Genomic DNA, 24389 nt, shown 5'->3' with positions numbered 1-24389 from the left:
TTTTAGCACCTAAACTTTGGAAGAGTTACCATAGTCTGCCAGATCCAGGCAGTATCTAGATGAGATGAAGAACCTGAACCTAGACATGACGACAACGCAGACCTGAAGTGTCAACTAAACTATCCCCTGCGAAGGCCTCCTTCCCTTTCCTTTCCCTATGTATAGATAAAACTTTATCAAAATGATTCCAGTTCACATGGCTTCACAGAAACGACTAATAATTCTGTATTATGCGGGCCAGACATGTAATTTGGTGATGTAAAAAAGACTAAGCGTCTGCACATTCAAACACGCAAACCTATAGACTAGACACGTAAATGAACGGCAAGAATGCATTAAAAGTCTTTTGTTTTCAGTTAAGACGTCATTTAAGCGGCCCCTATGTTAATAATAAATGATTTTTACAACGGAAGTGATTCAATTAAAAACATACTTTAACTCGATAATAACTTTTTCCAAGAGCTGTTGTAAAGCCAAAACAATCTCTGTCCATTAGTTTTCCTATTATCACTGTGAAGCTGCGCTTTGAAATAATCTGTATTGTAAAATGAAGATGACTTGACTTGATTCTTTAAAATATCTTCTTTTGTGTTCAACAGAAGAAAGAAACTCATACAGGTTTGGAGTAAGTGATGGCAAAATTTTCATTTTTGGGTGAACTATCCCAAAGTTTAAGTGCGGTTCAATCCAGCTGTGAGGAATGATCTTAGTGATTAAAGACTATGGTCTCTGGTAAAACACCCACTATAACACAAGGAAACATTTGCGATTTACAGTACATGGTGACTGCAGGGGGAAAAAAAAAAAACCTCTACATAAAGTATACCACATATTTCCAGAATTCAGGAAGACCAGATTAGATGGCCTTAAACTCTGGCTATAATCAGAACTGGTAACTTTGTGTCATAATAAACTATGCAGTGTGCTAAAGGAGTAACAGAATATCAGGGAAGAACATTCGTCCTGCAAAAGAAAAGATGTAACAAAAGTCTGGCCATGTGTTATAATTACACTGTTCTTGAAGCACTCTGCATTGACATTTCATACTCTATGTGTTTCTATGGATTATGAAACCAGTTGATGTTGACGGTGGGAACGTTCAAATGAAACCCAAACCACTGTCGAGTACACGAGGGAGGAAGGCAGGATTAACCCCTGATGCCTATAAGCATGACAAATCAAATTTTAGGCTCTTCATCAAGGTCGCTTCAACGTAAAATACTTGGTCTGAATTATTCACACTAATTGGTTAAACTGTGAGCAGCGTGGGTAAAAGAGAAAGCTTGACCCTAATCCAACCTAAAGACACACTTGAAATGCTGAACCAAAAACTGCAACTCAGACATTTTCCAGAACTAACAACAATGTTCAGAAATCAGATTATTTGAACATTCCAAGACACTATCCATAAACTGCAGGAGACTTTCAGGGAATGTTGAATTTCGTTCCGCACTCTGTGGGTCTCATCATAGATTTTAGATAAAATTTACACACTTAAATACTGCTTGATGAAGACCGATCAGATCAAATGCACTACTGTGATCTTGTTCTTCATCCTAACACACACACACACACACACACACACACACACACACACACACTTCTCCACTCATCTAACACACACCAGTAAACAATGCTGCGAGAAACAAAATCCAAAACAACACATGAGAATTTATGGGTTCACAGGAATGAGCAACCAAATTCCTCACCCAAGGCCAGATGGGACTCCAGCACAGGGTTCAGAGAGGGCAGAAATCGGATGATTTGCATTGTTTCATTGCATTGCATTGATACAAATTCATTGCATTGTTTCATTGCATTGCATTGATACAAATAAAGCTTGTGGATCTTTTAAAGCCTTTGCAGATCTTTTTATCCTCTAACTAAGTCCAGCAGTGGAACTTCTTGAATGTGTCGCTAGACAAAATGTGGGATTATTATTTAGTTACTTCACAGTCATGAACCATGATTTGCTGCTAGTCAGTTGCAGGTGGAATTAGGGGCAGGGCATTCTCATTCTATATTGCATCTGATTGGACAATATTTGTGTAGTGCAGGATGAGTCATAGATATTTTGGTCTGATTTTGTGGAACAGAAATACCACCTTATTTTTAACGCAAGAACAAGCGTGGTTATTTGTAACTTGAATGTGTGAGGCTTCTGGTGTCATTTACTGTACAAAAAAAAAACAGTCTGCTATATTGCTTGATATTGCAAACTTCTAATTTAAAAAAAAAGTTATCATCTAATTATTTTAATTCATTACCATAATCAAACACACTGGTTTGCAGCGCAAATAATTTTTACTGCACTTTGTTATTCTTCGATTTAATTATTTAAGTCTCGTACATTCAAAGAAAATAGCTTACCTGCATGTTACAAAATAAGATAAGAAGTAATAAGAAGTATTTTTTTTCTTTGTACAGCAGAACTGCAAACCCATTCCACTTAATTGATTATAAATGACTAATAATATAAAGCACAATATTTTAAACTGCATCTCATGATCAGAAAATCATTCATTTAGCAATTCTTTTTTTTCCCCCTCTATCTAATGGTGCAATCAATTTTGTTCTGTAACACTATAACACATGGCAGGAAGATAATCATTTCAAAACTAATAAGGTCTAAAATCTCTATCATCGATGGTGACTGCACAAAAAATAATTTGCACCATTATCACACAATGCATTTCATTTATTAAATTATGTTTGAAAATAACCTAGTCTCTATTGGTTTGACAGTAAAATTCTGATAAATAAAAGATTATTAAATTGTACATTAATATAAAATATAATTTAAAATGCATTTCATGATAAGAAACAATCACTTAGCTATTTTTTCCTCCATGTTCCTCCACAATGCAGCATAATACAGTATTTTTATTTATTTTATAAAATGAACCCAAAATAACGCAGTATCCATTGGTTTCACAGTAAAATTCTGTGTGTATGTGGGGGGTGGGGGATAGAAATCCTATTCCTAGGTAAAATCCTAGAAATATTTTTATTTATTGCAGCCTATAAAACATAAACCTGCACTATTACAAGATGTGTGGCCCACAGTAACCCGTTCAAAAATAGTTGCCAATGCCAATAATACATAATTAAGATAAAAATGATTCCAGACCCTTAATTTCCATGCATCATCTTATTTGTCATCTTCGGTAAACAAGCTAAAATCACATGAGGTTCTGCAGGACCATTATCCTATAAACTTGGTTCATATTCATAATTATATAGTATATATTAGCCTTATAAAACAGACTAAGTCTGCCATCACATTAAATGTATTATGATAGCAGCACCAGAGCTTTCTCCTCGCAGTAGGAGGCAGGCATGCAGAATAGCAGGTAGTGTTAGTGTTCTGGCAGTAAACATTTACTGGGAAATGTGCAGAAGTTCTTTTTGTAAGGCAATTACACTGCCTGCAAATTCCCTGATGTAATGCTTGCAAATTGCTGGTTGCATGCAGTCAAACTCTGAAACACAAAGGCATGCAAAAAGTTACACAACTGTCTTCAGAAAGCACACATTTAACATTTATTTATTTGAATTTCATTCAGACCTCTAAAGTTTGAAGTACATTTTCAAAGTACAAAATGGCTTAAATTTTCCCCCTTTTTCCATTTGACTCCATTTACAAGCTTAAGTTGTGATCTGACATCCATTTTAGTGTAAACTTCATTTGGACACATTTGTCTTCGTTTCATCAGTCACTACAACAGGATGTGATCTAAAGCAGTGTGTTTTAATAGACATTGGTGAAGATGGACGAACTTGACTCAAGTGTGAACTCGGTCGATGATCAGTCTTATAAACAACTATATTCAAATGTCAAACGACTACAAAATCAGCTGTTGTTGAATTAAATGTTTGACATTTTCAGGTTGCAGATTTCAGCGTAACATTTGATGTGTCCTAGAGCACTAAATATTAAGATTAAACAGCTTCCCTTAACATATCTCATGGTTTTATTAGTCAAAAGCTTAAAGTATACTGTGTGTATATATATATATATATATATATATATATATATATATATATATATATATATATATATATATATATATATATATATATACCCCCGATAATACATTTGAATTATTATTATTTTTTAATTGGTTTGAATGAATGATTCAATGACTCACTCAAAGACTTGTTTAATTACTGGATGAATCAGCATGTTTGAATGAATCTCTTGAATGAATGATTCAATGACAAATACATTTGTTTAGCAGTCATTTGTCTATGTGGTGTAATGATGTAATTGATACAATCTTTATTTGAAGCATCAATTTACTTTCAAAAGGTGATTTCTATTATATCCGAACAATAAACTTTTCTCCCAGTACTTGATATTGTAAGACAGAAATAACAATAACATGTTTGTGAAGCGGTTTCATACCTATACATGACAACTGCTTTCTCTAGGTCAGTGGCAGAGCAGTGCCAATCCAGATCTGAATGTTCACTGTGATCGTACTTGTCAAAGCCGAATCGTTGTCATGTAGAAATAAGTTCGCATGGGTGTTTGAATCAAGATCACGATCTTGTAACGATTAATCATGCAGCTCTAGCCCGTGTGGGAATGCAAACAGCTGATTATTGCCTTTCATTCACTTGAGTTAATGGTGTTTGTCACAGTTTCATTCTGTAACGTTTCCTAGATTAAAGTTTTGCATCATAATACAGACATTCATGCACAAATATGTATTCTACACTTCTAATGTATATAAATAGAATAAACTAGCCTTAAAAAGTCTGTGACTTAGCTTAACAACATTCATTCACAAACATTCATTATAGTAAAATTAATTTACATCTTTCAACCTGTTTTAGACGGCTACATTTGTTTACTCATATTATACCATCTCCTTGAAAAACTACACATGACTAGGAAGGTAGATTAGCCCATTCTGTATAAAGATTAAACTCTTTAGTATGCATATTTTAATAAGACATGCAAAAAAGCAAAAGCGAACAGGACTTGCTTTGGACCACAGTTCAAAACTTTCAAGCTCTCCAGACTGAATTAATTTCATGGCGTGCCGACTAAACCGGTCAAAATGCTGTGATCACCACAAAAGGTTTAAGTTTGTTTAAGATCCTCTTCGAAAGTCCTCCCTAAAGACTTGAAGGAGACAGAACGCTCTTGTATAATTTACTTTGGAGAGTTTATATGAGCCGCGTTTCCATTGTTCCATCACACATTCTGGATTCTTTACGATGCAGACGATCTATAGCAGCACAATTAACGACTTGCAAATGAATTCCAGAGAAAATGATTAGATGACAGAGAATTAACAAGGATGTTGATATTTCTGGCACAAGGATCAGTGAGAAACACACAAAGCGAAGTGGCCCAATTAGTGGGTGTTTAGCTGGAGGTGGAGCTTTGAAAGGGGGGTCAGTCCCCGGAGGACTAGTTGTCATGGGTACTAGTGTGTCACTGAGGGCCCTTTCTCTTTCACGCTTTCATTCTCCGTTCTGTTCTCCCTCTCAATCACCACCACAATTAGACACAAAAACACAAGTCTCTCTCTCTCGCTTTCTCTCTCCAAGGCCAAACTCTCTATTTCAGTCCCTTGAGGGAAGGCTGAACGAAGCAAAAAGTGTGTTTTTTATGAACACTGAGCTGAAGTGGAAAGAAAACTTTGAATGTTCTTTTCATTGTTTGTTTTTTTACCCTCACAGTTTTTCCCCTCCTCTAAGTTGATCTGTTCTTTTTGTCTAGAATTACATAATGGTGCCATCCATTCCCATTAAGAGGTGTTGCTTCCTAAAGCGACCGTCGGGGGAACAGAACGGGGAGTCTTTGTGCGTTTTCCAATGTGATGATGTTTTTGGAGTTTCTATATATACTGAAGTATTGTGACTTATACATGTTGCATCTTTAGTATGTGGAATAGTGACGGCAAAATTGAAAATGGTTCTTTTGGACTCCTCGTTTCAGTGAACAGGAAAAAAAAAAAATGATTCTGCGGAAATTTCTAACATCTCAGAAACAGTTAAAGGTGCAATATGTAATATTTTTGCAGTAAAATATCCAAAAACCACTAGGTCAGTGTTATATATTTTCTTCATTTGAGTACTTACAATATCCCAAATGTTTCCAACTATTTTTAAATCATGAGAAATTTGTAATTTTAACCAAGGCTCCGGGACGTGTGAGGAGTCGCCTGTCAATTGCGTCATACCCGCGTTACCCTCGGTTTCCGGTTTTATTTTGTAGAAACCATGGAAACACCAAAGACGCTTTAATATATTATGTGTTTTATTAGACAAGGGAACATCAGTTTGGATATATTTATAGACAGAAAACGAATTGTTGTGGACCCACTTTATATTAAGTGGCCTTAACTACTATGTACTTACATTTAAATTACTCATTTGATACAATGCACTTATTGTGTACATACATGTTTTTACATTGTAGTTATATTTTAAAAACACCTGCATGTAATTACATCTGTAATTAATTTCTGTAATTACATTTATAATTACACTCTTGACCTATCCCTTAACCCTTACCCCTACCCTTAAACCTACCCATACCACCAAAGCTTTCCCTAACCTTACCTGTACCCCACCTCAATGGCTGCAAATTTGTTTTGCAATTCAATATGAACCCAATAAGTACATTGTACTTATTTTTTGATGTAAGTACATAGTAGTTGAGGCCACTTAATATAAAGTGGGACCATTGTTGTTATATAACTCAACACATTTAGTCTTTTTTTCGATTTACCATGCTTTACCACGCCTCAGAGAAAAACACTATTTTGTCAAGTAGCTAACATAGCATAATCAGATGCAGCTTTATTTTTATTAACAGTAATACATAATTTTCTCCATCATACAATACGTTTTAAAATTAATTGCATGCCATTTATCAACACAAGCCATCCAGTATTTAATATGATATTGTAAAATCGATCTATCTTACTGCAGTGTGTCTCACAGCAGCCACCAAGTAACGTTATAACATTTTCAACACGCTCAAATGTATCTAATATGATAAACAGAGCTGCGTTAACTCATACTCATGACCGGAAAAGCGACTGTGACTGCGACTGTGTCATAATAAAAGTCCCGCTGCTCGTGAGGCGTGTGTTGATCAATCGCTCCAGCTCCTCGTTCAGCTCCACAACACTCGCTCCTGCTCTGCTTCATACTACAGTAACGTTAATAATCGCATCCATGAACATGATTTCTTCCCGACTCCAATCCCTATTCTTTTCCACCGTCAGTCGAGGTAAAGACCACACGTCCCAAGATTCTGCTCTAAAACTTGACGTCATCAAGCTACGCCTTTGTTTTGAATAGGCTTCTAGTGACCTCTAGCGGCCAAAATTATTACATATTGTACCTTTAAAAGGGTGGTTCATTGCGATTTCACATTTTTAACTTTAGTTAGTGTGTAATGTTGCTGCTTGAGCATAAACAACAGCTGTAAAATTACAGCGCTGAAAGTTCAATGCAAATGGAGATATTGTCTTTTTAAGTTATGGCAGTTTAATGCCTACAAAAACGACCGGTTTGGACTACAACAAGCTTCTTCCCGGGTTGGTGACATCATAAACCCTGCAAAACACGCCCCAGGGAACACGTAACAAAGTGGGCGAGGCCATGTCGCGCAGCATAATGGAAGCGGAAGAGTTGTGTACACCAGGCGCGACGCAACGCGTCAAAAGATATAGAACCCATTATAATCTGTGATATTTTCTACACTGGATGCGGCACTGAAGACAGCTTCCAGAATCTACACGAGTTCAATGCTGGATTTGCACAAAGGCTATTACTGAAAGATGAAGCAGTTTTGTCTTTTAAACGTATAGTTCTGTTGCTATTTTTGGTTGCATCAAGGACATATACAAAGAGCAACTGGTTTTTGTTAGCCAGTTAGCTGTATTATAGTGCATAATTCAACAAACGCCAACAAACTTCTATGTTCATAGACAAACAGTTGTTCATGCTATAAATTAAACGCTACCTTTACAAAAATGCGACTACTCAGTCATGTATTCGGCTACAGTAAAGATTTAATCAGGATAACACCGTATATTGAAAGCTAACAAACAGCAGTGACATTTACAAGTGACAGCATATCTAAACACTTTGACACAAATACCATTCATAAACGTCCTTTAAAAGCTGCGATTGCAGCTTGACCCTCTTCATCTGGGTCTGATTCGGACTCAATTTGATTCAGCAATATAGATGCCATTATTTAAATTTCTACTGAAGCAATGGATGGTAAGGGGCGTGGCGTTTCCTGACACTTCAGCGAATCACGACAGCTACCAACCTGCCAACCAATCTAAGCACATTACGTATTTCAGCGGGAGTGGCTTCATAGAAGCAGGAAGTCAAACAAGCTGTTCATATGACAGTGGAAACAGAAGTGTAAAATAAATGTAAAATATATGAAAAATACAGCTTTAAAAAAAAAAAAAAAAAAAAAGCATTAAGACATGTTAAACTGTGCCCCAAAAACACAATCAAGCCTAGAAAAAAAAACACTGAACCACCCCTTTAAACAAAGCCTGTGTGAACAAAAATAGCTGATCATATCTTTTCATTCACTTAAAGGGATAGTTCACCCAAAAATTAAGTATCCCATGATTTACTCACCTTCAAAATGGTAGTGAATGGGGGTCGAGATTTTGAAGCCCAACAAAATGCTTGAATCTATCATAAAAATAATCCATACAGCTCAAGCGGGTTAATAAAGGTCTTCTGAAGTAAAGCAATGGGTTTTTGTAAGAAAAATATCCATATTTAAAACTTTATTAGCTATAATAGCTAGCTTCCGGTAGACGGCCGTACGCAAAACGAGTGACCTCTGACCCGACACATGACATAATGACGAACACGGAAGTGCAGAGGATAGAGCAAAGCAAAACACCGGTCACGAAATTAGAAGTCTAAAATGAGAGTTTTTAAAGAGAAATTTGGAGGATTTTGATATAAGAGAAGAGGAGCTTGAGTTTGTTGCACAGCCCTATTTGTTTACCATAGGAGGCGTCTAAGCGTATGATACTCCTACATCCTAAGTCACGGAAGTTGATTTGCACAGTATGTGTACAGTCATCTGCTGGAAGCTAGGTATTTTAGTTTATAATGTTTCAAATATGATAAAATATTTCAAATATTTTCTTATAAAAACCCAGAGCTTTGCTTCAGAAGGCCTTTATTAACCCCCTGGAGTCGTGTGGATATTTTTTATGATGGATGGATGCATTTTTTCTGTTGAAAGATGTAATAATTTGCATGGTGTAATACAATTTTATTTCATAATACTATTTGTAGCAAGCATATTTCCAGTATCTACCTCAGGCAAGCAGTCTGAAGACGACTAGAAGATCCCATAGAGAGAGGAAAAAAACACTGCACAGAAATAAAGTTTAATATTAATATCAGCGATCTTAGCCTATTAGCTCTGTGCAAACGCTGCAATTTCACTTCCAACAGCAGTAGATAACAGTAAAATTTGTCTAAAGCTACAGGGAGCAACAAGCCTGCCGGTCAAACACGCTGAATAGTCTGCGTTTCAGGAGTAAAAAGTAATGCTCTACTGTGCTTTATGGACTCGGTCAGCCAGTTGGCTCGCCACAATGCAAATCCAACTTGAAACAAAAAACACCCTGGAGTCTTGCAGAAGGAAGCCCGATCATGTCTTACATCTATTGCTGCAGCTGAAGGTTTAATCACACGTGTGTTTACTCTACACAGACCCTAAAGTGAGACGGCAAGCTGGCATCTGCGAGCTGCTTCTCCTACACAGCAATGAGAATAAATGGAGCACAAAAGGAGACTTTTGGACACTACTGTCTTCTGAGAAATACAGCAGAAGTTTTCAGATGAGACTCATCTATGTCTGAAACAGCCCAAATTTGCCAAGATACTACAAACTTACAAATTTCTCAGAATTTTTATTTTTTTTTTATCTGAATTTCTTATATATTGAAGGTTGTTTCCAACAAGTAATAACATTTATTTTTTTTAATTCAGAGTTGCGATTATTTCTCAGAGCTGCGATTTTATTTCTCAGAGCTGCGATTTTATTTCTCAGAGTTGCGATTATTTTTCAGAGCTGCGACTTTATTTCTCAGAGTTGCGATTATTTCTCAGAGCTGCGACTATTTCTCAGAGTTGCGACTTTATTTCTCAGAGCTGCGACTTTATTTCTCAGAGTTGCGATTATTTCTCAGAGCTGCGACTTTATTTCTCAGAGTTGCGATTATTTTTCAGAGCTGCGACTATTTCTCAGAGTTGCGATTATTTCTCAGAGCTGCGACTATTTCTCAGAGTTGCGACTTTATTTCTCAGAGCTGCGACTTTATTTCTCAGAGTTGCGATTATTTCTCAGAGCTGCGACTTTATTTCTCAGAGTTGCGATTATTTTTCAGAGCTGCGACTTTATTTCTCAGAGTTGCGATTATTTCTCAGAGCTGCGACTATTTCTCAGAGTTGCGACTTTATTTCTCAGAGCTGCGACTTTATTTCTCAGAGTTGCGATTATTTCTCAGAGCTGCGACTTTATTTCTCAGAGTTGCGATTATTTCTCAGAGCTGTGATTATTTCTCAGAGCTGCGATTTTATTTCTCAGAGCTGCGATTTTATTTCTCAGAGTTGCGATTATTTTTCAGAGCTGCGACTTTATTTCTCAGAGTTGCGATTATTTCTCAGAGCTGTGACTATTTCTCAGAGCTGCGACTATTTCTCAGAGCTGCGACTATTTCTCAGAGTTGCGACTTTATTTCTCAGAGCTGCGACTTTATTTCTCAGAGTTGCGATTATTTCTCAGAGCTGCGACTATTTCTCAGAGTTGCGACTTTATTTCTCAGAGTTGCGACTTTATTTCTCAGAGTTGCGACTTTATTTCTCAGAGTTGCGACTTTATTTCTCAGAGCTGCGACTTTATTTCTCAGAGCTGTGACTTTATTTCTCAGAGTTGCGATTATTTCTCAGAGCTGCGACTTTATTTCTCAGAGTTGCGATTATTTCTCAGAGCTGTGACTTTATTTCTCAGAGTTGCGATTATTTCTCAGAGCTGCGACTTTATTTCTCAGAGCTGCGACTTTATTTCTCAGAGTTGCGATTATTTCTCAGAGCTGCGACTTTATTTCTCAGAGTTGCGATTATTTCTCAGAGCTGCAACTTTATTTCTCAGAGCTGCGATTATTTCTCAGAGCTGCGACTATTTCTCAGAGCTGCAACTTTATTTCTCAGAGTTGCGATTATTTCTCAGAGCTGCGACTATTTCTCAGAATTGCGACTTTATTTCTCAGAGTTGCGACTATTTCTCAGAGCTGCGACTTTATTTCTCAGAGTTGCGACTATTTCTCAGAGCTGCGACTTTATTTCTCAGAGCTGCGACTTTATTTCTCAGAGTTGCGATTATTTCTCAGAGCTGCGACTTTATTTCTCAGAGTTGCGATTATTTCTCAGAGCTGCAACTTTATTTCTCAGAGCTGCGATTATTTCTCAGAGCTGCGATTATTTCTCAGAGCTGCAACTTTATTTCTCAGAGTTGCGATTATTTCTCAGAGCTGCGACTATTTCTCAGAATTGCGACTTTATTTCTCAGAGTTGCGACTATTTCTCAGAGCTGCGACTTTATTTCTCAGAGTTGCGACTATTTCTCAGAGCTGCGACTTTATTTCTCAGAGCTGCGACTTTATTTCTCAGAGTTGCGATTATTTCTCAGAGCTGCGACTTTATTTCTCAGAGTTGCGATTATTTCTCAGAGCTGCAACTTTATTTCTCAGAGCTGCGATTATTTCTCAGAGCTGCGACTATTTCTCAGAGCTGCAACTTTATTTCTCAGAGTTGCGATTATTTCTCAGAGCTGCGACTATTTCTCAGAATTGCGACTTTATTTCTCAGAGTTGCGACTATTTCTCAGAGCTGCGACTTTATTTCTCAGAGTTGCGACTATTTCTCAGAGCTGCGACTTTATTTCTCAGAGCTGCGACTTTATTTCTCAGAGTTGCGATTATTTCTCAGAGCTGCGACTTTATTTCTCAGAGTTGCGATTATTTCTCAGAGCTGCAACTTTATTTCTCAGAGCTGCGATTATTTCTCAGAGCTGCGATTATTTCTCAGAGCTGCAACTTTATTTCTCAGAGTTGCGATTATTTCTCAGAGCTGCGACTATTTCTCAGAATTGCGACTTTATTTCTCAGAGTTGCGACTATTTCTCAGAGCTGCGACTTTATTTCTCAGAGTTGCGACTATTTCTCAGAGCTGCGACTTTATTTCTCAGAGCTGCGACTTTATTTCTCAGAGTTGCGATTATTTCTCAGAGCTGCGACTTTATTTCTCAGAGTTGCGATTATTTCTCAGAGCTGCAACTTTATTTCTCAGAGCTGCGATTATTTCTCAGAGCTGCGACTATTTCTCAGAGCTGCAACTTTATTTCTCAGAGTTGCGATTATTTCTCAGAGCTGCGACTATTTCTCAGAATTGCGACTTTATTTCTCAGAGTTGCGACTATTTCTCAGAGCTGCGACTTTATTTCTCAGAGTTGCGACTATTTCTCAGAGCTGCGACTTTATTTCTCAGAGCTGCGACTTTATTTCTCAGAGTTGCGATTATTTCTCAGAGCTGCGACTTTATTTCTCAGAGTTGCGATTATTTCTCAGAGCTGCAACTTTATTTCTCAGAGCTGCGATTATTTCTCAGAGCTGCGATTATTTCTCAGAGCTGCAACTTTATTTCTCAGAGTTGCGATTATTTCTCAGAGCTGCGACTATTTCTCAGAATTGCGACTTTATTTCTCAGAGTTGCGACTATTTCTCAGAGCTGCGACTTTATTTCTCAGAGTTGCGACTATTTCTCAGAGCTGCGACTTTATTTCTCAGAGCTGCGACTTTATTTCTCAGAGCTGCGACTTTATTTCTCAGAGTTGCGATTATTTCTCAGAGCTGTGACTATTTCTCAGAGTTGAGACTTTATTTCTCAGAGTTGCGACTTTATTTCTCAGAGTTGCGATTATTTCTCAGAGCTACGACTTTATTTCTCAGAGCTGCGACTATTTCTCAGAGCTGCGACTTTATTTCTCAGAGTTGCGATTATTTCTCAGAGTTGCGATTATTTCTCAGAGCTGCGACTTTATTTCTCAGAGTTGCGATTATTTCTCAGAGCTGCGACTATTTCTCAGTGTTGAGACTTTATTTCTCAGAGCTGCGACTTTATTTCTCAGAGCTGCGACTTTATTTCTCAGAGCTGTGACTTTATTTCTCAGAGTTGCGATTATTTCTCAGAGTTGCGACTATTTCTCAGAGTTGAGACTTTATTTCTCAGAGTTGCGACTATTTCTCAGAGTTGCGACTTTATTTCTCAGAGCTGCGACTTTATTTCTCAGAGCTGTGACTTTATTTCTCAGTTGCGACTTTATTTCTCAGAGTTGCGACTATTTCTCAGAGTTGCGATTATTTCTCAGAGTTGCGACTTTATTTCTCAGAGTTGCGATTATTTCTCAGAGCTGCAACTTTATTTCTCAGAGTTGCGATTATTTCTCAGAGCTGCGACTATTTCTCAGAGCTGCAACTTTATTTCTCAGAGTTGCGATTATTTCTCAGAGCTGCGACTATTTCTCAGAGCTGCAACTTTATTTCTCAGAGTTGCGATTATTTCTCAGAGTTGCGATTATTTCTCAGAGCTGCGACTTTATTTCTCAGAGTTGCGATTATTTCTCAGAGCTGCGACTATTTCTCAGAGTTGAGACTTTATTTCTCAGAGTTGCGACTTTATTTCTCAGAGCTGCGACTTTTTCTCAGAGCTGCGACTTTATTTCTCAGAGCTGCGACTTTTTCTCAGAGCTGCGACTATTTCTCAGAGTTGCGATTATTTCTCAGAGCTGCGATTATTTCTCAGAGCTGCGACATTATTTCTCAGAGCTGCGATTATTTCTCAGAGTTGCGATTATTTCTCAGAGCTGCGACTTTATTTCTCAGAGTTGCGATTATTTCTCAGAGCTGCGACTTTATTTCTCAGAGCTGCGACTTTATTTCTCAGAGCTGCGATTATTTCTCAGAGTTGCGATTATTTCTCAGAGTTGCGATTATTTCTCAGAGCTGCGATTATTTCTCAGAGCTGCAACTTTATTTCTCAGAGTTGCGATTATTTCTCAGAGCTGCGATTATTTCTCAGAGCTGCAACTTTATTTCTCAGAGTTGCAATTATTTCTCAGAGCTGCGATTATTTCTCAGAGCTGCAACTTTATTTCTCAGAGTTGCGATTATTTCTCAGAGCTGCGATTATTTCTCAGAGCTGCAACTTTATTTCTCAGAGTTGCGATTATTTCTCAGAGCTGCAACTTTATTTCTCAGAGCTGCGATTATTTCTCAGAGCTGCAACTTTATTTCTCAGAGTTGCAATTATTTCTCAGAGCTGCGATTATTTCTCAGAGCTGCAACTTTATTTCTCAGAGTTGCGATTATTTCTCAGAGCTGCAACTTTATTTCTCAGAGTTGCGATTATTTCTCAGAGCTGCGACATTATTTCTCAGAGCTGCGATTATTTCTCAGAGTTGCGATTATTTCTCAGAGCTGCGACTTTATTTCTCAGAGCTGCGACTATTTCTCAAAGTTGCGATTATTTCTCAGAGCTGTGAATTTATTTCTCAGAGCTGCGACTTTTTCTCAGAGCTGCGACTTTTTCTCAGAGCTGCGACTTTTTCTCAGAGCTGCGACTTTTTCTCAGAGCTGCGACTTTTTCTCAGAGCTGCGACTTTATTTCTCAGAGCTGCGACTTTATTTCTCAGAGCTGCGACTTTATTTCTCAGAGTTGCGATTATTTCTCAGAGCTGCGATTATTTCTCAGAGCTGCGATTATTTCTCAGAGCTGCGACTTTATTTCTCAGAGCTGCGACTTTATTTCTCAGAGTTGCGATTATTTCTCAGAGCTGCGACTTTATTTCTCAGAGCTGCGATTATTTCTCAGAGCTGCGATTATTTCTCAGAGCTGCGACTTTATTTCTCAGAGTTGCGATTATTTCTCAGAGCTGCGACTTTATTTCTCAGAGCTGCGATTATTTCTCAGAGCTGCGATTATTTCTCAGAGCTGCGACTTTATTTCTCAGTTGCGACTTTATTTCTCAGAGTTGCGATTATTTCTCAGAGCTGCGACTTTATTTCTCAGTTGCGACTTTATTTCTCAGAGCTGCGATTATTTCTCAGAGCTGCGAATTTATTTCTCAGAGTTGCGATTATTTCTAAGAGCTGCGATTATTTCTCAGAGCTGCGATTATTTCTCAGAGCTGCGACTTTATTTCTCAGAGTTGCGACTTTTTATTTTATTTCTCACAATTTATATAGTTATAAAAGTCACAATTCTGAGAAATACAGTCCGAGTAGCAAGATATAAACTTGCAATTCTGAGAAAAAAGTCCAAATTGTGAAATAAAAAAGTTAAAAATTATCTATTTTTAAGTCTTGAACCATATACATGAAAACGCAATACAATTTCCTAAACTATAAAAAGCTGACTACGAAACAATAAAATGTAAAGGGGTGGTATAATGCCACTTTTACAAGATGTAAAATAAGTCTCTGGTGTCCCCAGAGTGTGTATGTGAAGTTTTAGCTCAAAACACCCAACAGATTTTTTATAGCATGTTAAATTTGTCACTTTTTGAGGGCGAGCAAAAACGCTCCGTTCTTGTGTGTGTCCCTTTAAATGCAAATGAGCTGCTGCTCTCAAAAGGGGGCGGAGTTTCAGGAGCTCCTGTTTTAACATTGCCTCATGAAGACTCAATGAAAATGTCAGAAACAGTTCAGCCTTTTATGTTCAAAACGGAGTTGGACAATGATGGAGAGACTCAAAAAGAAGTGACAACATTTTGAATGCAACAGGACGTTTCTGAACGGTTAGTTGATGAATTTATGTAGCTGACGTGGAGTTAACTATCTTAAAGTCATTCTGTTATGATAATCTACAAATCGCTCATGTGGGAACTGTTGCAAGATCCTACAGAGCCAGAGAATATATGCTGCATGAAGATTACAGGTATAGTTTAGTTTAATTACGGTTATAACTTGTCATGTCTTGCTTTTATGACATGCTATTGCATTTGTGTTACATACTGTAATGCAGTAACATGGCCACACCCACTTTGTTGTGTGTTCTCGGTGGTGGGGTTTATGTAAATTATAGGGTTAGTGATGTCACCAACCCAGGAAGAATTTCGTTGTAGTCCCTACCAGCCGTTTGTTGTAGTCCTTAAACAGTGATTTCTGTAAAAGAAAATATCTCCCTTTGCATTAAACTTTGAGCGTTGTAACTTTGCAGATGTTGTTTATGCTCAAACAGCAACATTACACACTAACTAAAGTTAAAAAAGTGAAATCGCAATGAACCGCCCCTTTAAAGTGACATTTTAGTGGTTTACTAACAATTAGATGTTGGTTTAACCATAATGTCAAAGTAATCTTTTTTGAGGGGGAAAAAAAATCTCTATTTTCACAAAAACACACAAGTGTGGGTGGTTATACTAGTTACATCATGTTGAAGGTTTTCTTGGCTCACCAGTCTTCATCTATTCAGGCCTTTATTTATACTCTACCTGCACGTGTTTTGTTTGTGCAATCTATTCCCTCAATGGTTATAAAAGCCCCAACGCTGAGAAGAGCAGGGATATGAAGAAGAAATGTTGTGGAAATCAAATAATGCAAAAAGAATGTAAAAAGAAGCAATAGTTGCACACCTGCATGTTACAGTACTTAACTTTTTTTTTTTAATATATATATATTTGTTCCTATAGGAACAATTGCTCAGCAGAATACTGTCAGATAACATTACAGGTGAGATGGAAATTCCCTTAGTAAGACTGTAAACACCATTATGCCTCTGTAATAGTCTGAAGCTCACCTGACATCCTAGAAGCAGCTCTAGCTGGCTGGCACACACGGCACCCCTGTGGTCTAAAGCCTAATCCTATTAAAGCGGAACTAGGTATTACTGAGATCTAAAACCAACCCGCCCTCAGAAAGCTGCTAACAAATAAAGAGTAAAGTTAAGGAACACCTCCAAAGCCTTCTGGACAAAAGGGTAAAACCGAAGATTTATAATAAAATACGGCTGAAACATCCCTTGTGGGATAAACAGCTGCATATGCGTTAGATAAGAAATATGTAGAAGGTAGCTGGGAATTAAGATTATCTGCACTAAAAGTCATAATAACTGGTACATTCTCATCAATGCCATTCAAGTGACTGATTCAAAACTGGGACTATTCCACAATAATATGCCTTTAAGAGATAAAATGTCTGAGAAAGCATATCAGAATAAATTAAAGAGGCCGCAAACAACTCAAAAGACATTCATATAATACAGGGGTCTCCAGAAAGGGGTTTGGAAGTTATACTTTGATTTACACTTTGGTATACTTTAGTTACACTTTGATAAAAAAAAAAAAAAAAAAAAAAAAAAAAAACTTTTAAAGTAAATAAATAGAATTTTAAAAATAAGTAAAAAAATAATAAAGAAATATAAAAAAATATATAGAAATAACTTAATAAAAATAAAAAATTTATTTAATATTTTGTATAAATGTATAAAAAAATAATTTAAATACATGTATAAATAATAACCAAATAAATAAATTTAATAACTTTATAATAAATACATTTTGAAGGATGAAACCTGCGAAACAATAAATAAATAGTACATTTGCAAATAAATACAAAAATCCACATATTCCTGCATAAATAAATAAATAAATAAATAACTGATGCTTTATTGAAAATAAATATGCAACTAAATGCAGAAATAAATAAAGAAAAACAGAAATATAGAATTAAAAAAAAACAACAAAAAAAAAAACTTTCAATTCTGCAACTCCTTTAACATTTTTGCATTTCTCCAACCATTCATTTATTATTTATCTCCTTGTCCATATGGATGGATGGATTCTCCATAATAAATAAATTTATGAAAATAAGTAAATTAATATATAAAATAATTACTATATATATATATATATATCTATATATATCTCACACACAAATAACTAAAACAAATATTTAAAAAATAAATAAAAATAACTAAAATATATATAAAATAACTAAAAAATATAATATATATATAACAAAAAATACATATAACAAATAAACTAAATAAATAAACATAAAAATAATGTAAACACACATACACTCAGACAATCCTGTCGTAAACTACATGAGGAATAACACTATAAATCCCCAACCATCATTCACACATGTGAGGAACAGGTATTTTACGCATGTTTTTGGTTACAGATACAAGCACTAGCCTGAAGAGGGCACTGTGTGCAGTGCAGCATGTGGAATGTAGTTTCAGACTGGTAAGTGGTAACATGTTGGACCCATCCAAGTACATGCAGTTTTTGAAGTATGTGAAGTCTTTGTTAGAGACTATAAAAGTAAGCCATCCTTTTAATTATTTCAAGCATGTTTTATTTTAATAAAGTTTGTCTAAACTGCTCAAATTAAATGTAATAATTTAATCTTTATTTGGTTGAACTTGCAGTGCTTTGTCTAAATGTGTGTCATTGATGCTTTATCAATTCTGAGGTGCTCCGATTCAGTAAAGTAAAACACTTGAGATATTACTGTAATCCAGAAGACGTGGATGAAGAAACTTATCACTGATAAGTTCTTACAGCAGAGGTGAGCCGGTGGTGTCATATCAGTCAGAATACACTGTGATCTAAAGGTGTCATGTGTTTATTCATTTTCTAAGACACTGATTGCAATAAACCTCAGAAGTACAAACTAGTTTCTTGTGTTCGGCCTCCTGCGTCAGTAGTTTCAGTAATGGAGCACTGCTGCCATCTTCTGGCTGTGTTTGGAACAGATACTGCTGTACGCTCAAACGTCTATTACAGTCATTTTGCACCCAGTTTTGAGTAAAAATGTCTCAACATCTGGGAATCGAGTCCAATGATGAGTTGAGATGTTAAAAATCATAGTTATTATTACTTCTAGTTCATTGGTCACAACTGCATACTAAAGACAGCATGAGTAAAGAAGTGTGTTATTACAAACTGTGTCATACAAGACGCTCTGGACTACTAGAGATGAACAGTGTTGAGCTAGTTGAAGAGGTTTCTGGTTCTTGCCTTTCCTTGGACAGAGTAGATAAATGTGGAGACTCAATACTGAAACACTCAGCCTCTGAGTAAGTACTGTAAGTGAAACTCACGGGACTAAGAAATATGAAGCTTTTCAAAACATTTCAAAGAGTTCACGAGGAAAGTATTAGTCAAACTTATGATTCATATTTCAAAACTCTCATTCTAATGGAAAAACAATCCACATTAGACTATAAAAGTCTGTCCTAATGATCAATATAGTATCAGTTACAAATAGTGCACCTATACTGCATTATATATATCATAATAATTATAACAATTGTAATAACAGACTTAAGTCATGCATAAGTCATGCCGCGTAAAATCACAGAGCTGGGTCAGCGCATGCTGAGGCGCACAGTGCGCAGAAGTCGCCAACTTTCTGCAGAGTCAATAGCTACAGACCTCCAAACTTCATGTGGCCTTCAGATTAGCTCAAGAACAGTTGCGTAGAGAGCTTCATGGAATGGGTCTCCATGGCCGAGCAGCTGCATCCAAGCCTTACATCACCAAGTGCAATGCAAAGCGTCGGATGCAGTGGAGACGTTCTCTGGAGTGACAAATCATGCTTCTCTGTCTGGCAATCTGATGGACGAGTCTGGGTTTGGCGGTTGCCAGGAGAACAGTACTTGCCCGACTGCATTGTGCCGAGTGTAAAGTTTGGTGGAGGGGGATTATGGTGTGGGGTTGTTTTTCAGGGGTTGATCTTGAACCCTTAGTTCCAGTGAAAGGAACTCTTAATGCTTCAGCATACCAAGACATTTTGGACAATTTCATGCTCCCAACTTTGTGGGAATAGTTTGGGGATGGCCCCTTCCTGTTCCAACATGACTGCGCACCAGTGCACAAAGCAAGGTCCATAAAGATATGAATGAGTGAAGTTCGTGTGGAGGAACTTGACTGGCCTGCACAGAGTCCTGACCTCAACCCGACAGAACACCTTTGGGTTGAATTAGAGCGGAGACTGTGAGCCAGGGCTTGTCAGTGATCTACGGCTCTATCTATTAAATGCCGCTCCATTTGAAAGCAGGTGATGGCGATTTAGCGGCAATCAGGGAACCGGCTTTACTGACGAAATGCACGTGACAATCGCATGCGATATATCAACCAGCCCTACACACTCCTAAACCTTGTGGAAAACCTTCCCAGAAGAGTTGAAGCTGTTATAGCTGCAAAGGGTGGACCAACTCCATATTAAACCCTACGAATTAAGAATGGGATGTCATTAAAGTTCATGTGCACGTATAGGCAGGCGTCCCAAAACTTTTGGCAATATAGTGTATATAAGCATTAAAGGTGCCCTAGAATCAGAATTTGAATTTACCTCGGCATAATTGAATAACAAGAGTTCAGTACATGGAAAAGACATACATTGAGTTTCAAACCCCATTGTTTCCTCCTTCTTATGTAAATCTCATTTGTTTAAAAGACTTCCGGAAAACACTCGGATCTCAACATAACACCGACTGTTACGTAACAGTCGGGATCATTAATATGTATGACCCCAATATTTGCATAATGCCAGCCCATTCGACGCATTAGACAAGGAAAGGCAGTATTAACGGCTGGATCTGTGCACAGACAAGGTAAGCAAGCAAGAACAACAGCGAAAAATGGCAGATGGAGCAATAATAACTGATATGATGATATCCATGATATCATGATATTTTTAGTGATATTTGTAAATTGTCTTTCTAAATGTTTCATTAGCATGTTGCTAATATACTGTTAAATGAGGTTAAAGTTACCATCATTTCTTACTGTATTCACGGAGACGAGAGTCGTTGCTATTTTCATTTTTAAACACGTGCAGTCTGTATAATGCATAAACACAACTTCATTCTTTATAAATCTCTCCAACAGTGTGTAATGTTAGCTTTAGCCACAGAGCATAGCCTCAAACTCACACAGAATCAAACGTAACCATCTAAATAAATACTTTACTCACATAATTCGAAGCATGCATACAGCATGCATGACGAACATCTTGTAAAGATCCATTTGAGGGTTATATTAGCTGTGTGAACTTTGTTTATGCGATGTATATATAGTCGAGAGCTCGTGGGGCAGCGAGAGCGCATCTCTTAAAGGGGCGGTGCGCTGAAAAAATCAGCGCATAGTTAATGATGCCCCAAAATAGGCAGCTAAAAAAATTAATTAAAAAAAATCTATGGGGTATTTTGAGCTGAAACTTCACAGACACATTCAGGGGACACCTAGGACTTATATTACATCTTGTAAAAAAACAATCTAGGGCACCTTTAAGGTACTCGAGGCTGTGCTGTGTCGTGAATAAATCACAGCTGAAGGGCGTTGTTAGGCATGACACGAACCGTTCAGCCATGACTTATTCACGATACAGCACTAGCCTCGAGTACCTTATTGCTTTCATAAAACAGTTACCACACAATACAAATATTAAAGCCAGAAATGCATCTTTCATGAAGTAAACTCTTACTAAAAGCCTTCCTTCCGCTGGAAAAAAATAGTCCCTGACTGTGAACAGCAACAGAAGTTACATCATTATGCCATTAGATGGCAGCAAAGACTGTCTTTATGAGTGTGTCAGTCAGTAGTGAAGACTTTTACATTGAAAAGGCTGAATTGTTGTGAACACGGAACAAGACGCAACTGAAAAATGCTTTGACTAGCGCTGTCAGTCACGGGAAAACCCCTTAACTGTTAAAAGGACAAGATAATACATCAGACATTTAAACAGATTTTTATTATGAACTTAGGACTGACCTGAAGGAGAATGCTAAATATCGATCTCTTTCTCACAATACTCTTTGTCATAAAACAGTAATCTTTATTGAACAACATCAATTGAGAACATACAGTTTATGTTGCTAAGAGTGGTTGCTAAAGGTGTTGTGTAGTGATACACAGAACTGTTGGGTGAAGTGGTCATAGCCGTGTTTTATCGTGAATAAAACACAGATATTGACCAATCAGAATAAAAGACAGGAACTAACCATTTTATAAATATATATATGTAACCCCTAATATCATATGGCTGAGGAGATATAGATTTTAACAAATCAGAATTACCATTGATGACCTCTAATCCAAACATTAACAGTTAAAGACAATTATTAATAACTAATTGGTACAGCAAACAAGTGTCTCTGGAACTATGTTGTATTTGGTGATTTATAAATCAGTATATACTGGATTATGAGCATGCAAATTGAAAAAAACAAATGCATGATTTATAAGTAATTATAAAAATAATATAAATGCAACTATAACTGTTCTTATAATGCAGTATAGGTCTTAATGAGTCTTTATAAATATATGTATAGAATAGTAATACTTATAAATAATTCTAAATGGGGCTATAATATATATATATAAAAAAAAAATTATGTATAAATATATAGATATATATATACACACAGTACAGTCCAAAAGTTTGGAACCACTAAGATTTTTAATGTTTTTAAAAGAAGTTTCGTCTGCTCACCAAGGCTACATTTATTTAATTAAAAATACAGTAAAAACAGTAATATTGTGAAATATTATTACAATTTAAAATAACTGTTTTCTATTTGAATATATTTCACAAAGTAATTTATTCCTGTGATGGCAAAGCTGAATTTTCAGCATCGTTACTCCAGTCTTCAGTGTCACATGATCCTTCAGAAATCATTCTAATATGCTGATTTGCTGCTCAAGAAACATTTATGATTATTTTCAATGTTGAAAACAGTTGTGTACTTTTTTTTCCAGGATTCCTTGATGAATAGAAAGTTCAAAAGAACAGCATTTATCTGAAATACAAAGCTTCTGTAGCATTATACACTACCGTTCAAAAGTTTGGGGTCAGTAAGAATTTTTATTTTTATTTTTTTGAAAAGAAATTAAAGAAATGAATACTTTTATTCAGCAAGGATGCATTAAATCAATCAAAAGTGGCAGTAAAGACATTTATAATGTTACAAAAGATTAGATTTCAGATAAACACTGTTCTTTTGAACTTTCTATTCATCAAATAATCCTGAAAAAAATATTGTACACAAATATTTTGTACAATTGTACACATTAAATGTTTCTTGAGCAGCAGATCATCATATTAGAATGATTTATATATAATGAATATATATATATATATATATATATATATATATATATATATATATATATATATATATATATATATATATATATATTTTTTTTTTTTTTTTTTTTTTTTTTTTTTTTTTGATATACCATGTTGTCAAAGTTTGTTTTTTTTTTGGCTTTATTTATGTGTCATTATATTAACATTTTACCAAGCTCAAATGGATTTTTTCAGTGAATGTCAGAGATGTGTGTTTTGTCCATCAGAATGGCCGCATCTGATGCAGTAAGTGCATTGCTGTCCATTTTCATCAACTTACAGGTTATTGTAGCTATGTGGGCGTTCAGATTTTTCTGTTGTTTAATACACTTGGCCAAAATCTTGTGTTATAAAAGATGAAGTGCTATGCATCTGTATTGGCTATGACTAGATGGCAAATAGACTAAGACTCTCTTCTCTGCTGCTCAAATACAGAAAACATTTACAAACACTGTGTTTTTGAGTAAAGAAAACACTGTACTTATCCAAACCACCAGGTCTTCATTCACCCTTGCACTGCAAACAAGCAGAGACCATCTCCAACATGTGTGCAGGACTTCATGCAGGTGAACTGAGCTTCTGTATGATCTATATGTTGTATACACACACTGCCAACACACATTTATGTTCAAACAATATGTAAAAGTGAATTTTGCATAATAGCTTCCCCTTTAAAACACCACCGCACACCACTGGTCTCAACAATGTTACAATAAAAGTCACATTTCTGGAAGCAATACACCCATAATTCACACAATACATCAAGTTCCACTCCTTTAGTAGCAGCACATCGATGTAGACACCCATTCAACCCCAATAATGAGAGAACTTGCATACAGTGCAAGTGACTACCAGCAGGTGGAGACAAACAGACAGGTGTAGATCAGACTGCACCACAGAAAATGACCACCAGAGGACAGCAGAGACCAGCAGAACTTGTGCAAAGTCGATCAGGTTGAGCTACTGACCCACTCTTGAACTTTAACACTTCTTATGTCTCAGTGAGTGAGTCAGGAGGAAACAGTCTCTCTGATTACACCAATCAAATGATTGTTGCAGTTTCTCCCAGCCAATCACTGGGCTCTATTTACTCTATTCAGACATCAGCAGAAGGTTCACCTGGTAGATGATGGACTTCTGAACTAAAACAGAAAGCACTTTTCC

General features: G+C 36.5%; 1 long non-coding RNA gene across 1 annotated transcript in view; it reads right to left on the bottom strand.

Moving 5' to 3' along the window:
* LOC125255454 overlaps positions 1 to 24389 on the bottom strand; it is a 97360-nt gene that overhangs the window by 71566 nt on the left and 1405 nt on the right. The window lies entirely within an intron of this gene.

The sequence above is a fragment of the Megalobrama amblycephala genome, linkage group LG20 (assembly GCF_018812025.1).
Source record: "Megalobrama amblycephala isolate DHTTF-2021 linkage group LG20, ASM1881202v1, whole genome shotgun sequence".
Lineage (NCBI taxonomy): Eukaryota > Metazoa > Chordata > Actinopteri > Cypriniformes > Xenocyprididae > Megalobrama > Megalobrama amblycephala.
The sequence above is the reverse complement of the archived record's forward strand: the minus strand, read 5'-3'. Positions and strand labels throughout refer to the sequence as shown.